Source organism: Monodelphis domestica, chromosome 5 (genome assembly GCF_027887165.1).
Source record: "Monodelphis domestica isolate mMonDom1 chromosome 5, mMonDom1.pri, whole genome shotgun sequence".
In the NCBI taxonomy this organism is placed as follows: Eukaryota; Metazoa; Chordata; class Mammalia; order Didelphimorphia; family Didelphidae; genus Monodelphis; species Monodelphis domestica.
In genome coordinates this window covers 208,999,955-209,012,198 of record NC_077231.1, presented here as the reverse complement: position 1 = coordinate 209,012,198, position 12,244 = coordinate 208,999,955, and the positions used below count along the sequence as shown (strand labels likewise).

The window sequence follows — 12,244 nt, the reverse complement described above, 5'->3', positions numbered from 1 at the left end:
ATTCTTTATTCTCTGTCTTATCAAGAATTTCTTGAAAGAATTGGGGAAAAACTTGAAGAGAAAGAGAACATTTCTGTGTTGGGAGGCTAGAGAACAAAAGAATTTGACACAGAGAAAAAAGGAAGGAGGACCACCAAACTCTTAGGGCCATCTATGTGTTAAGAGATTTCAGATTCTTTCTGTAAAGACTGAATGAAGTTGGGGGAAGTTTGGTGGCTCAGTGGATTGAGAGCCAGACCTAGAGAAGAGAAATTCTGGACTCAAATCTGACTTGAGCCACTTCCTAGTGACCCTGGACAAGTTACTTAACCCCCATTGTGTAGCTCTTACTAGTCTTCTGCCTTAGAACCAATACACAGTATTGATTCTAAGATAGAAGGTAAGGATTGGGGGGAAAAGAATGAATGGAGTTGAACATTCTGAGAAGAAAGCAATCTCTTGTGTTCTAAGGAATGATAGTGGAGCCCCAGAGAAGTCACCAGAAAGGAGAATATCTAGTACTGTTGCAAGATAGAAAAGCATCCAGGTAGTTGGCAATTCTTCACTATGGAACACTGTAGTGGTCATATGTTGCCCTGACATGAATAATATTTTGAGCTACTGTTTTTCTAGCACAATGGTCAGCCTCTATCTAAACGTATGTTCAAATTGACTGCCATTACTTGCTTCTAGTGCCATATGGTAGGATGAAGATCATCACAAAGTGATGTCCATAAAGAAATCAATAAAACATCCCTAGATATTAGGAAATCCTAGTCAAGAAACTAAAGAACTTTGGGACACAGGTGGTGTTTTCATTACTATGGCCAGTTGAAAGGGCAGATTTCAGAAGAGAAAAGTGGTTATGGGGTGTGAACAGCCAGTATAAAAAATGATGTTGGATCATTTCCTTATTTCTGTCAAGGCCATCATCATCCCTCCAGTCATCCAGATTTGCCACCTCAGTGCCATCCTCAACTCCTTGCTCTCACTCACCCCACATAGTGTGTCAGTTGCCAGCCCTTGTCATCTTTCTCAACATCTCTCAGCTATGTTCTCTTCATTTCACCCTCGGGCAGGTCCTCAGTGCTTCTTGCCTACACAGCCGCAATGACATCTTCATTGGGCTCTTTGCCTCAGTTCTCTCCACATTCTAACCTAGCAGTCATTCACACAGTTGCCAGTGATTTTTCTAAAGGGCAGTTCTGAGCAGATCAATAAACTCCACCCTGTTACCTTCTGAATCAAATTGAAGCTCTATTGTTTATTATTTAAGACTTATTACAACCTAGCTTATTCTTACTTTTTCAGTCTTCTCACCCATTATTCCCCTCCATAAAATCTACAGTCCAGCCACACTTGCTGATCCTCACATACAACATTCCATTTTCCATTACTATATTTTTGCACTCTCTCTCTCCAATCCTAGAATGCTATACTTTCTTATCTCTGCCTCTTAGAACTCCCTTCTCACTGTTAAGTTGCTCAGTCATGTCTGTCTTCAGGACTCCATTTGGGGTTTTCTTGGCAAAGATATTTAGAGTGGTTTGCCATTTTCTGATCTGGATCATTTTACAGATGAGGAAACTGAGGAGAACAAGGTTAAGTGATTTGCCCAGGATCATACAACTAGTGTCTGCAACAAGATTTGAACCCCCAACTTCCTTCAAAACTCAGTTCTGTAGAAGATTTTTCCTCACCCCTAGAGTGCCAAGTGTCCTCCTTCTGAGGTTATCATTTATCTGTTTTGAAAGATTCTTTTACATGCCTACATATGTATTTACTGTCTCTCCCATTAAATTATAACATCCCTGAGAGAAGGAACTCTTTATGCTTTTGTCTTTGCATCCCTCATGCTTAGAACAATGTTTGTCCCACAATAAATGCTTGTCGATTGATTGATTGAGTTGGAAAGAAATGTCAGGTTCTTAGGCAGATATAGAGTGTATTTAATATAAATCCATAAAATATATATTTGCCTAGACTTGCATAGATCTAATCAAGATGGCCTCAAGCTTAAAATGGAAAGAGAAAGTTTCTCACACAAAAATCACTAACCCAGGTACTCTGGAAAGTAGTTGGCAAGAAGAAGAGAGGTGCAGATACCTAATAATTCACAAGAGAGTTTGCAATTGGAGGAGAAATAATAATACTCATCCCCTCATAAATGTAAGGAGCATAAACTAGATATCATAATGCAAGGAAATAAATTTGACCAATGAGGTGAAATATCACTGAAACTGAATGGGATCTGATTCATGACTAGAATATTTCTTTTAAAAAATAAATTTGGTCAAAATGGAAGTGAAGCAGCTTTGTGTGTAAAGAGGATGCATTCCTATGAGAAAGCAAGAGCATTGGAGAATCTTTGAGAACGAACTGATATAGAGAAGAAAAGATACAATATTATGGTAAGAATATATATATATATATATATATATATATATATATATATATATATATAATCATCAAGCCAAAAGAAGGAAATGCAGGAAAAAGTGATCTTTTTATGTGTAGAAATATCCTAAAAGGTAGCCATAAGGAAGAAACATCCAAGTGCTAAAGACATTAAAAGTCCAGCTCTTGCACTTGATAGAGCATGATGGAGGTTTATCAACCACCCAGACATCTGCCAGATCTTTATCTCTGCCAAAAGCATGAGGCATCTATCATGTAAATTCTTATTAACAGTCATCTCATACTTCAAAATGCAGAGGAAGTGATGAGAGAGCTGCTATTCTGGAACTGATTATGACCAGAAGAAGGAACTCATTGCCAAAGTAGAAATGACAGGAACAGCTGGAGGGAGTAAGCAAGCCACACTAAAGTTTAGTGACACATGAGGAAGGGAAAGTCAGAATGCCATGACAATGATGTGCACCCTAGATTTAAGGTCCTCTGACCTAAAGTTCTGTTAGGAAATTGGCCCCAGAAGAATGTGAAGCTCCCAAGAAAAACTAGAAGCTTTGGAGAGAAGTTGCAGTTTGCCTCCATGTAAGGACAAATTTCCTAACAAAATTTTGTCCAGTAGTTTCAGTCATCTCCAACTCTTTGTGACCCCATCTTGGGGGTTTCTTGGCAAAGATAATGGAGTGGTTTGTTATTTTCTTCTCCAGCTCATTTTATAGATGATATAACTGAGAAAAAACATGGTGAAGTGACATGCTCAGGGTCACACAGCTAGTGTGTGTCTGAAGCAAGTTTGAACTCCAGCCTGACATTCTACCCACTGTACAACCTAGCTGCCCCTCTAACAAAATTAGAACCCTCCAAATAGAATGGGCTGCCTCAAAAGGTTACCTTTCATTGGAAGTGTTCAAGCAAAGGCTGGACAAGCTCTTGTTCAATCCAATTCAATTCCACAAACATTTATTAAGCACCTACTATGCATCATGTGCTAAGGCTAGGTACTAAGGATATTCAAAGATTTCTGGGGATTTTGTAAAGGGCAGTCACATTTCAACGATAGATTGCCCTACATGACCATTAAAGTCTCTTGCAAATCTGAGATTCTAAGATTTGGTGGAGGAGATAATGAAAAAAGAGAAAAATAAAAGAAACAGAGACAGAAAAAGACAGAGACAGAAAGAGAAGCAGAGGAAAGCAGAGAAGCAGGATGGAGAAAGAGATAAAGAGAAACCAAGATAGAGAGGTGGGACAAAGAGAGAAGCATGGACATAGAAAGACAGAGCCAGAGAGAGATGGAGACAGAGAAGGGACAGAGAGAGGCAACAATGAGATGAAGAGAGAGATGAAGGAAGTAAGAAATATATATATATATATATATATATGGAGAGAGAGAGAGAGAGAGAGAGAGAGAGAGAGAGAGAGACAGAGAGAGAGAGACAGAGAGAGAGAGACAGAGAGAGAGAGAGCAACAGACAGACAGAGAGAGACAGAGACAGAGAGGAGGGGGAGAGAGACAGAGAGAGGGAGAGAAATCAAAGGATGTGAATACATTCAGTCCTTTCCCTCCCTTTTTTTCCTAAGTCTGTACCAGAGGATGTCTTCCCTGGAGCTTTGCCTTTGGCCTGCTAATATTAATAACTGTTCCCTTGATCTAGTAGAGATCTGCTGTTCATAACAGAGGCTAGAGATATGTTAGTGCAGTTCCATTTGTTCTTTTCTCTCCCCATGACTGGAAGGCAACTGCAGTCCAACGTGAGCCAGAGAGGCAGCAGGCAGCTACTAAGGCAGGCAGGAGGCAATGAGAAAGGATCAGGCTTTCTGCTACAATTAAGACATTTTTAACCAATGCAGGAGTAGCGGGGGAAGAGGAGTGCAATATTTCTGTTCCCTAGACAGTTGGAAACTCCACTGAGGGAATCAAAACAGACTCGTGTCTGTAGATCAATGAAAGAGAAAAATCATCACTGGCTTCATCTCTGCTGTTCTCCATCCTTCTCTCCCATACACATACTTGCCATGATGGGAGAGGGAAGAGCATATATGTACCCCCACTCCACAGTTCCATCTACATGGAGTCAGGAAATTCTGGCTTTATAGGGCCAAAAGCAATGACAGTACCAACCCCCTTCCCAAACCCAGCCCTGCACTGAAAGGGATTCAGTATTTACTTGCAGGAAGAAGTGATGCCACTCTTTAACCCACCTCTATAAAGACTCCTTATCCTAAAAAAACTGTAAAGTTAAATCCTGGGACTACAAGGAAGAATGATGGAAAATGTCCCTTTACCCTATACTAATTACAAAATAAAGAGATGTCAAGAATGGCTGAAACTCCCCTAAAATGTAAGAACTATTTAGAGGTCACACATGACTGGGTGAAGAAAAGATGGCGGCTATGATGGGTGGCCTCCCTTGCCCATCCTTTGACTTGCTCTCCATTACTTTTTGTGCTTTTCCAATTGGACCATGGTTCTATGAGGTTTTCACAGACAGGAGGCTAAAATCTAGTACTGATCGAGTCTGGCTGGTCCCCTTTGTGCATGCAAAAATAGATATGTGTAGAAAATAGACCCTTTTCTCCAGGTTCAGTCAATTGGAGAGAAAAAAAAAACATGTACACACCTGACTCCTATAACAAAAACCATTGAGCATTGCAATTGTGCCCTAACAGGCATGTTCTATTGGCCTGTGGTCTAACTCCAGACAGATGACGTGATGGTTCTGCACCTAAAGGACATGATCAGAAGTCTCATGGTCTCTGGCATTTCTCCTCCTGTGTGCAGCCCAACCTGACCCACAGACAAAGCCGGTCCCTAGGTGTGCTCCTCTTGAAAGCTGCTGATACAGGATACCAGAGACTCAAATGTGCCCAGGGTCAGGTTACTTCCCAGAAGTGCCAGGTAAAATTCCCAAGGGCCAAACTATTCAGAAGGCCATCTGGGGACAAGGAGCCTATTCCATTCTATGAAACAGAAGTCTATTTGGAAGAAGTTACTCAGCACAGGTGTATGGATATTTTAGGTATTATATGAATACAGTTTAAAGGATGTTTATGTATTGTCTATGAGTGTCTTGCATTCATCTTTATATTGAGTGTATGTATATGTGTCTTGTCCTATATATATATTTTTTCTATATATATATTTATATATATATATATATGTAGATACAGATATTATTATCTCCTTTTTACAGACAAGGAAACCAAGGCTTAGTGGCTAAGTAAAGTACCCATGATGACACTAAATATTTGGGGTGGGATTCTAGGTCTCCTTTTTTCCCCCAATGTTAATTTTATTTTATTCATTAATGAAGAAAATTTTTCCCTGATTACATGATTCATGTTCTTTCCTTCCCCTCCCCCAATCCCCTTCCCATAGTCAATGTGCAACTCCACTGGGTTTTACATGTGTCGTTGATCAAGACCTATTTCCATATTATTAATATTTGCAATAGAGTGATCATTTAAAGTCAACAACCCCAGTCATATCCCCATCAACCCATGTGATCAAGCAGTTGTTTTTCTTCTGTGTTTCTGTTCCCACGGTTCTTCTTCTGAATGTGGACAGTTTTCTTTCTCATAAGTCCCCCAGAAATGTTTTGGATCATTACATTGCTCCAGGTCTCCTAATTCCATGCACAATACCACACTGTCTCTCAATGGGTGAAAGGGAAACACCGAGGGGTCTTAAACAGAAATCAAAATATTTGATGTGAAAGGGACCTTAGAGATCATATAACACAACCTTCTCATTTTACAGATGAGGAAATGATTCTCAGAAAAGTTGAGTGACTTGCTCCATTATTGGGAAAATTGGGGCTTGAATTAAGATCTTCAGACTGTCAGATTTTTTGTCTGTTTATTTGTTTGGGTTTTTCCCACTGTACTATGATAAAGAAATATGTTTAGAATTATTAGTTTGCCACTGGAGCAAGGAGATCCTGAAAGTAAGAAAATCATCTTTAAAGCTATTGTATACAAGATGATGAGGGCCTGGACTAGGGAGATAGTTGTAGATTTGGGTTGTGGATAGAGTGCCAGGACCAGAGTCGGGAGAACTGGAGTTCTACATCCTAACTGTGTGATTCTGGGTAAGTCACTTCACCCTGTTGGCTTCCATTTTCCCATCTTTGAAATTAACTGGAGGAAGAAATGGCAAACCAAGACAATGCCTTTGCCAAGAAAATCCCAAATGGGGTCACAAAGAATCAGACACGATTAATCAACTTAGCACCAACAAAAAGCGAAAGAAGGTAAAATAAGAACAATTTCCAAAGGAAAAAAAATAATTTTTGATATAGGAGACAAAGGACAAAGACAAAGGGCAGAGCTGAAGACTTCCAGCTTTTAAGCCTGATTATGAGAATAATGGTGGCATCATTGTTGAGAATGAGGAAATTGGAAAAGAGAGCTATTTTAGAAAGACTAGAAGGAAAGCAGATAATATTGGGAAGATAATATTGATTTGAGGATGTGCTGAGCTTGAGATGATAGCATTCAAGGGTAATAGAAGGATTGAGGAGGGAATAGAGGGAATGGAAGGAGAGAGGGAAATGGGGAGAGAGAGTGAAGAGATACTTCTTCCCCCTCTCTTTTCTCTGGGAGAGAGGTAGCCAAGTCTTGTCCCTCTGTCTGAGGAAATATGTCTCCTCAGAGGATAGTTCTGGGAGATGGAAGACAAGGCCTGGCAAGATTAGCTTTGATAAGATGACCCACTGCCTCCCCCTTTGGTCCCAGCTATTGCTGAGAAGCAGGATGGATTCTTCTGCCTCTGGTCTCTTTAGGGATATCCTCTGTCACTTCCCTTCAGAAACCTGGGGTCACCCCACTATCAAGGAGAGATGTTGTTTCTTGGGTTAGGAAGTTTGGATCACTTGGATCCTGAGCTAACCTTCCCTTTTTTGGAAAAGATGTGATTCTCCCTAAATCTTTTTTTTTTAACTTTACCTTCCATGTCAGAATCAATATTGTGTATTGGTTCCAAGGCAGAAGAGTAATGGCTAGGCAATGGAGGTCAAGTGACTTGCCCAGGGTCACACAGCTAGTAAGTTTCTGAGGTCAGATTTGAACCCAGGACCTCCCATCTCTAGGCCTGGCTCTCAATCCACTGAGCCACCCAGCTTTCCCCTCTCCCCAAATCTTCTGCCCCCTTTCCTAGTATCAGAAATTAGTCAGAACTAATTCTAATTTATTTCAGTTCACACAGGGAAGGAGAGGTAGGGGAGTCAGACAAGGAAAGTGGGGGTTAGGAAACCTAACACTTGTCTCCTCTGGTAGACTGCCCCCCAAGTTCTCAGTGTTCAAGGTTGAGTGCCTTGGACCCTCCTCCGGCCAGCTGCTGATTGACCCCTATTCCTCAGCCAAATAGCTTTTAATTCAGGAGTCCAGGATCAGATCAGGGAGAAATATAGAAGGAGATCTTTGACAGCAGATTTCTCTGTAGAAGGCTTCCTTTCAAAGTCCCTGTCTACTGTCTTCACAGATGACTCTGTGCTGTTGTTGAGAATGGGGAAGAGGTGTCCAGGGGTTCACAGGGAAAGCTATTGATCCCCAGAGAGATCCAGCTTCTTCCCAGCTTGGGACGTTTGCCTCCTTCCTCCCGCTCTTAGCTGAAAAAGTAGTCACCAAGTGAATTGGAGTTTTACCCATCCCCTTCTGTTCTCTGACTGGAATTTTGAGGGGTTTTTGTTTTGTTTTGTTTTTCTTCTTTGAATCTCCCCCATGCTTTAGATTAATTCCTTCCTTACAAAACCAATAAGATGGCATAATTTCTGGTCAAGGTGATATGCCCAGTAATGAGCAGAAACACAATGTCCAAGAGTATAGTGTAAGGGGCAGCTGGGTGGCTCAGTGGATTGAGAACCAGGCCTAGAGATGGGAGGTTCTGGGTTCAAATCTGGCCTCGGACACTTCCCAGCTGTGTGACCTTGGGCAAGTCATTTGACTCCCATAGCCTAGCCCTTAGCGCTCTTCTGCCTTGGAACCAATACACAATATTGATTCTGACATGGAAGGTAAAGTTTAAAAAATAGTTATAAATAAATAAAATAAAAAAAAACAAGAGTATGGCGTAATGGCATCACCAGAGGATATGAGCATCTCTGAAATATTACACATATGAGTTCTCCCATCCATATGTGTGCACTGATGTGATCAGCTCCCAATGTTCCCTGGCCATAAATGTTCCCTATGTGTGTACTCTCCATTTTAGCTTCAGGTCATACCTGTTTTCTGCTTATAATCACCTCACCCTATTGTTGATGTGGTCACTTTGGGGAGAAGATGTTCCATTTGTCAGTGGAGTGGTTCTTTCTGGTCACTTTTATTTACTGTCTTCTTTGATTAAATTTTTTTTTTTGCTTTGAACTAACATATCCTCTGGGTGACTGGCAAAAGCAAACAGACTGAAAGGAACTTATAAGTTCTGGATTTTGAGTGGGTCCTCGAGGATTAGCCATCAGAGACAGCTTTTCTAAAGGCTCTCTTGTGAGGGAGAGCCACAATATTTGTATACAAATGAGGAACCTAAGGACTAGAATCCTGAAATTACTTATCCAAAGTCACCCTGGCTCTAAAACAGAGCAGAGACTCCAATTGGGATTCTCTGACTCCAAGTTCAATTCATTCCTCCTTACAAAACACTGCGTTCATATTGTCTGAGTATTATCCATTTTCACCTCTCATGTGTAGCTTCATGAAAGCCTGACTTGTTTCTCCAGTTCCGCTGGAGAGCAGCAACTTAATTCACTGAGTATTGCTTTTTCCTATCATTACTCCCTCATTCCTTTTTCCATTCACAAACCAGCCACCTCACATTAAATAAGCGCATGGATCAGGGACTCATCAATGGGGCTACTCCCTCCCTACGTACAAGACATTGACGTATTTGGGCAAAAAATAGGCTCCTCAGAAGAGCAGGGACCCATACTCTGGACGCTTCTCAGGCTCTGGAAGGAAGGCATTAAAGGAATTGCAAAGAAGGGAGAGAGTGGAATTAAAGTAGTGGGCCCCCCAAGCTGACCCTCCGAGATGGGAAATCAATGAATAACCATTGATAGAACCTGGATAAGACCTTAGCGATCATTTAGTCCAAGTCCTTCATTTTGCAGGTGAGGACATTTAGATCCCTGAATGACTTGTTTGAGGGAATGAAGATAGTAAGTGCCAGGGCCAGGACACAAATCTAGGCCTTCTTTTATCTGAAATCCAATGATTTTTCCATTATGCCACCTTTCCTCTCCATTCCTACGTGCTACCTAGAGAGTGGTGCACATACCAATGGACTGATGGTAGATAGAGACATTGAGGGAAAGGGGTGGCATGCAGTGACAAGTTGTGCTGAGGGTATTGGTCATGGCAGCTCAAGAGAGGCTCGAGACCTTCCAGTAAGGCTACCACTGAATCATCCTGGCCATCACTCAGCCATCTCTTATGTTCCCAAATCCGGTACCTTGGCGACATTTGAGGACTACAGTCTGGCCTCTTCATGCCTCATTGCTCATCAATCGTCTCCAGTCATGTCTGACTCTTTGTGACTCCATTTGGGGTTTTCTTGGCAAAGACATTCAGGTGGCTTGCCATTTCCTTTTCCAGCTCATCTTACAGATGGCAAACAGCCTTAAGTGAGTTACCCAGGGCCACGCAATTAGAAAGTATCTGAAAACAGATTTGAACTCAGGAAGAGGAGTCTTTCTGACTCCAGATCTGGCACTCGCTGCCTATTAATGACCTAGAACCTTCACTAGCTTTTGTTCTTCTTCAGAAAACTATTGATTTTTTAAAAATAATACTATCATTTCCCAATATCTCATCCTTTGCTACAGAACTCTCCCTTGTTAAAAAGAACAGTTAAGCAAACAAAATGGCACATTGGAAATATCTGGCAGTGTATGCATTAGTTCTTGCCCAAAGTCCAGCATAACCGTCTCTCTACTCAGGGGAGGGAGGGATGTTCATCATTCCTTTGCAGTCAAGATTTGCCATTGCACTTAGTATTTTTAAATATTATTGTAATATTATACTAATATTTTTATAAATCATTAATTATTGCTATTAATTATATTATTTGTATATTAATATGTTTAATTAATTAAATTAATTAAAATCAGATTAATACATTTTAAATAACATAATTTTATAGAATAACTATATATAATAATTATATATTAATAATAGCTTTTAATATTAATCTTCTTTGTCATTCCTTGGTTGTTGCATTTGTCCCTATGCTGGTTCTTTTTTGTAAATCTTTTCAAGCTTCTCTGAATTCTCCATAATTCTCATCTCTTACTACACATCAATAATAGACCATTATATTCACATTTGTGGTTCAGTGGTTTTCAGTCATGTCCAATGCTTCATGACCCATTTGGGATTTTCTTGGCAAAGACAAAAAAAATGGTTTGCTATTTCTTTCTCCAACCTCATTTTATAGATGAGGAAACTGAAGCCAGCAGGGTGAAGTGACTTGCCCAGGGTCACACAGCTGTTTAGTACCATTTTTTAGCCACTCATCCCATTGATGTACTCCTTCCCCCACCTCCGTTTTTTACTACTTCAGAAAGTTTGCTAAGAATATTTTAGCATCTATGTGGGGTTTTTTTTCTTATCATAACCTTCTTGGGGTGTCTATCCAGTAGTGACTTTAGATCACAAGGTAGTAACTCCTGAATGACTTTCCTCAATACTTCCAAAATGTTTTTCAGAATGGTGGGCCCCACTTGTTTGGAGGGCCTCATCTTACTGGGGTCAAGACTGGCTTCAGATACTTACTCTCTGTGTGACCCTAAGCAAGTCACTTAACCCTGTTGACCTCTGTTTCTGTAAAATGAGCCGGAGAAGGTAACAGCAAGCCACTCCAGTATCTCTGCCAAGAAAACCCCAAATGAGGCCATGGAGAGTTAAGACAGGACTGAACAACAATAAAGTCACGTTAATGATGCCTGCCTCCAAGGGTGTGCTGGAGCCAGCTCCTACCTGCAACTTGAGAAAGCAGATTATTTAACTTTCATTCTGAGCATGCACCTTGGAAATCCACAAATGCTACCCAACCAGGGCTCCATTTATTGCTTTCTGGATTGTCCAGGCTTAAGAAAAGTGAGGGAGAAAATGTTAAAAATGCAGATCAAACTTAGAAGCTACTCTTGTGTACTTTTTCCCCTCAGAGAGCTTGCTGTTAAACATTTACTAGCACACCTTCCCAGGATGGTCATGAGGGCCAAATACGATCATGTACATTTAAAGAAGAAAAAAATTCACCATGGTGACACTGCTAAGTAATTGCTGCAGGCATCTCAGGTCAGATTTGAGCTCAGGAAGATGAATCTTCCTGACTCTGGGCCATCTAGCTGCTCCCTATAATACTATATATAATAAAAAGATAATGTTAATTTGTGGTTTTCTAAGTCCATATGAGGCAGCAGGGATCCAGTTCTATTTGAATTTGACTCCTTGAGCTCTATGTCTATCAACCCCTTTGATGCCCAACTGGGCTTGAGTTCTTATATGGTTAAACAAAAATACAACAGAAGATTTTTTTCAGAGCTATAAAGAATTCATTCATTCATTCATTCCCTAAACAAATAATCACCAAGTACCAACTAGATGCAGGTTGCTGAAATGAGTGATGCCAAAATGCCTCAAGTTTATATAAAGTTAATTTTCCAAAAGTTTTCCTATATATCTATGAGTGCATGTACACTGAGTGCTCAGACTTTACTCTCTAGGCAAAGAAGAAAGACTTAAAACTGTACGACACCTGTAAATTAGAGCCCTTGACAGCATTGTTTTCTGGGAAAGAAATTCCCTGGGAGAGTTTTTATAGGCACACACTGGGCTGGGAAGAAGTAGATCCAAA

The 12,244-nt window shown here is 40.6% G+C and overlaps 1 long non-coding RNA gene across 1 annotated transcript in view; it reads right to left on the bottom strand.

Annotated features, from left to right (window-relative positions):
- Positions 1-10,585: 10,585 nt before the first annotated feature.
- LOC130454596 (uncharacterized) overlaps positions 10,586-12,244 on the bottom strand; it is a 20,804-nt gene continuing 19,145 nt past the window's right edge. The window contains exon 3 of the long non-coding RNA XR_008912311.1: positions 10,586-12,244. This exon is cut by the window's right edge and continues 2,217 nt beyond it. This is a non-coding gene — a long non-coding RNA (uncharacterized LOC130454596).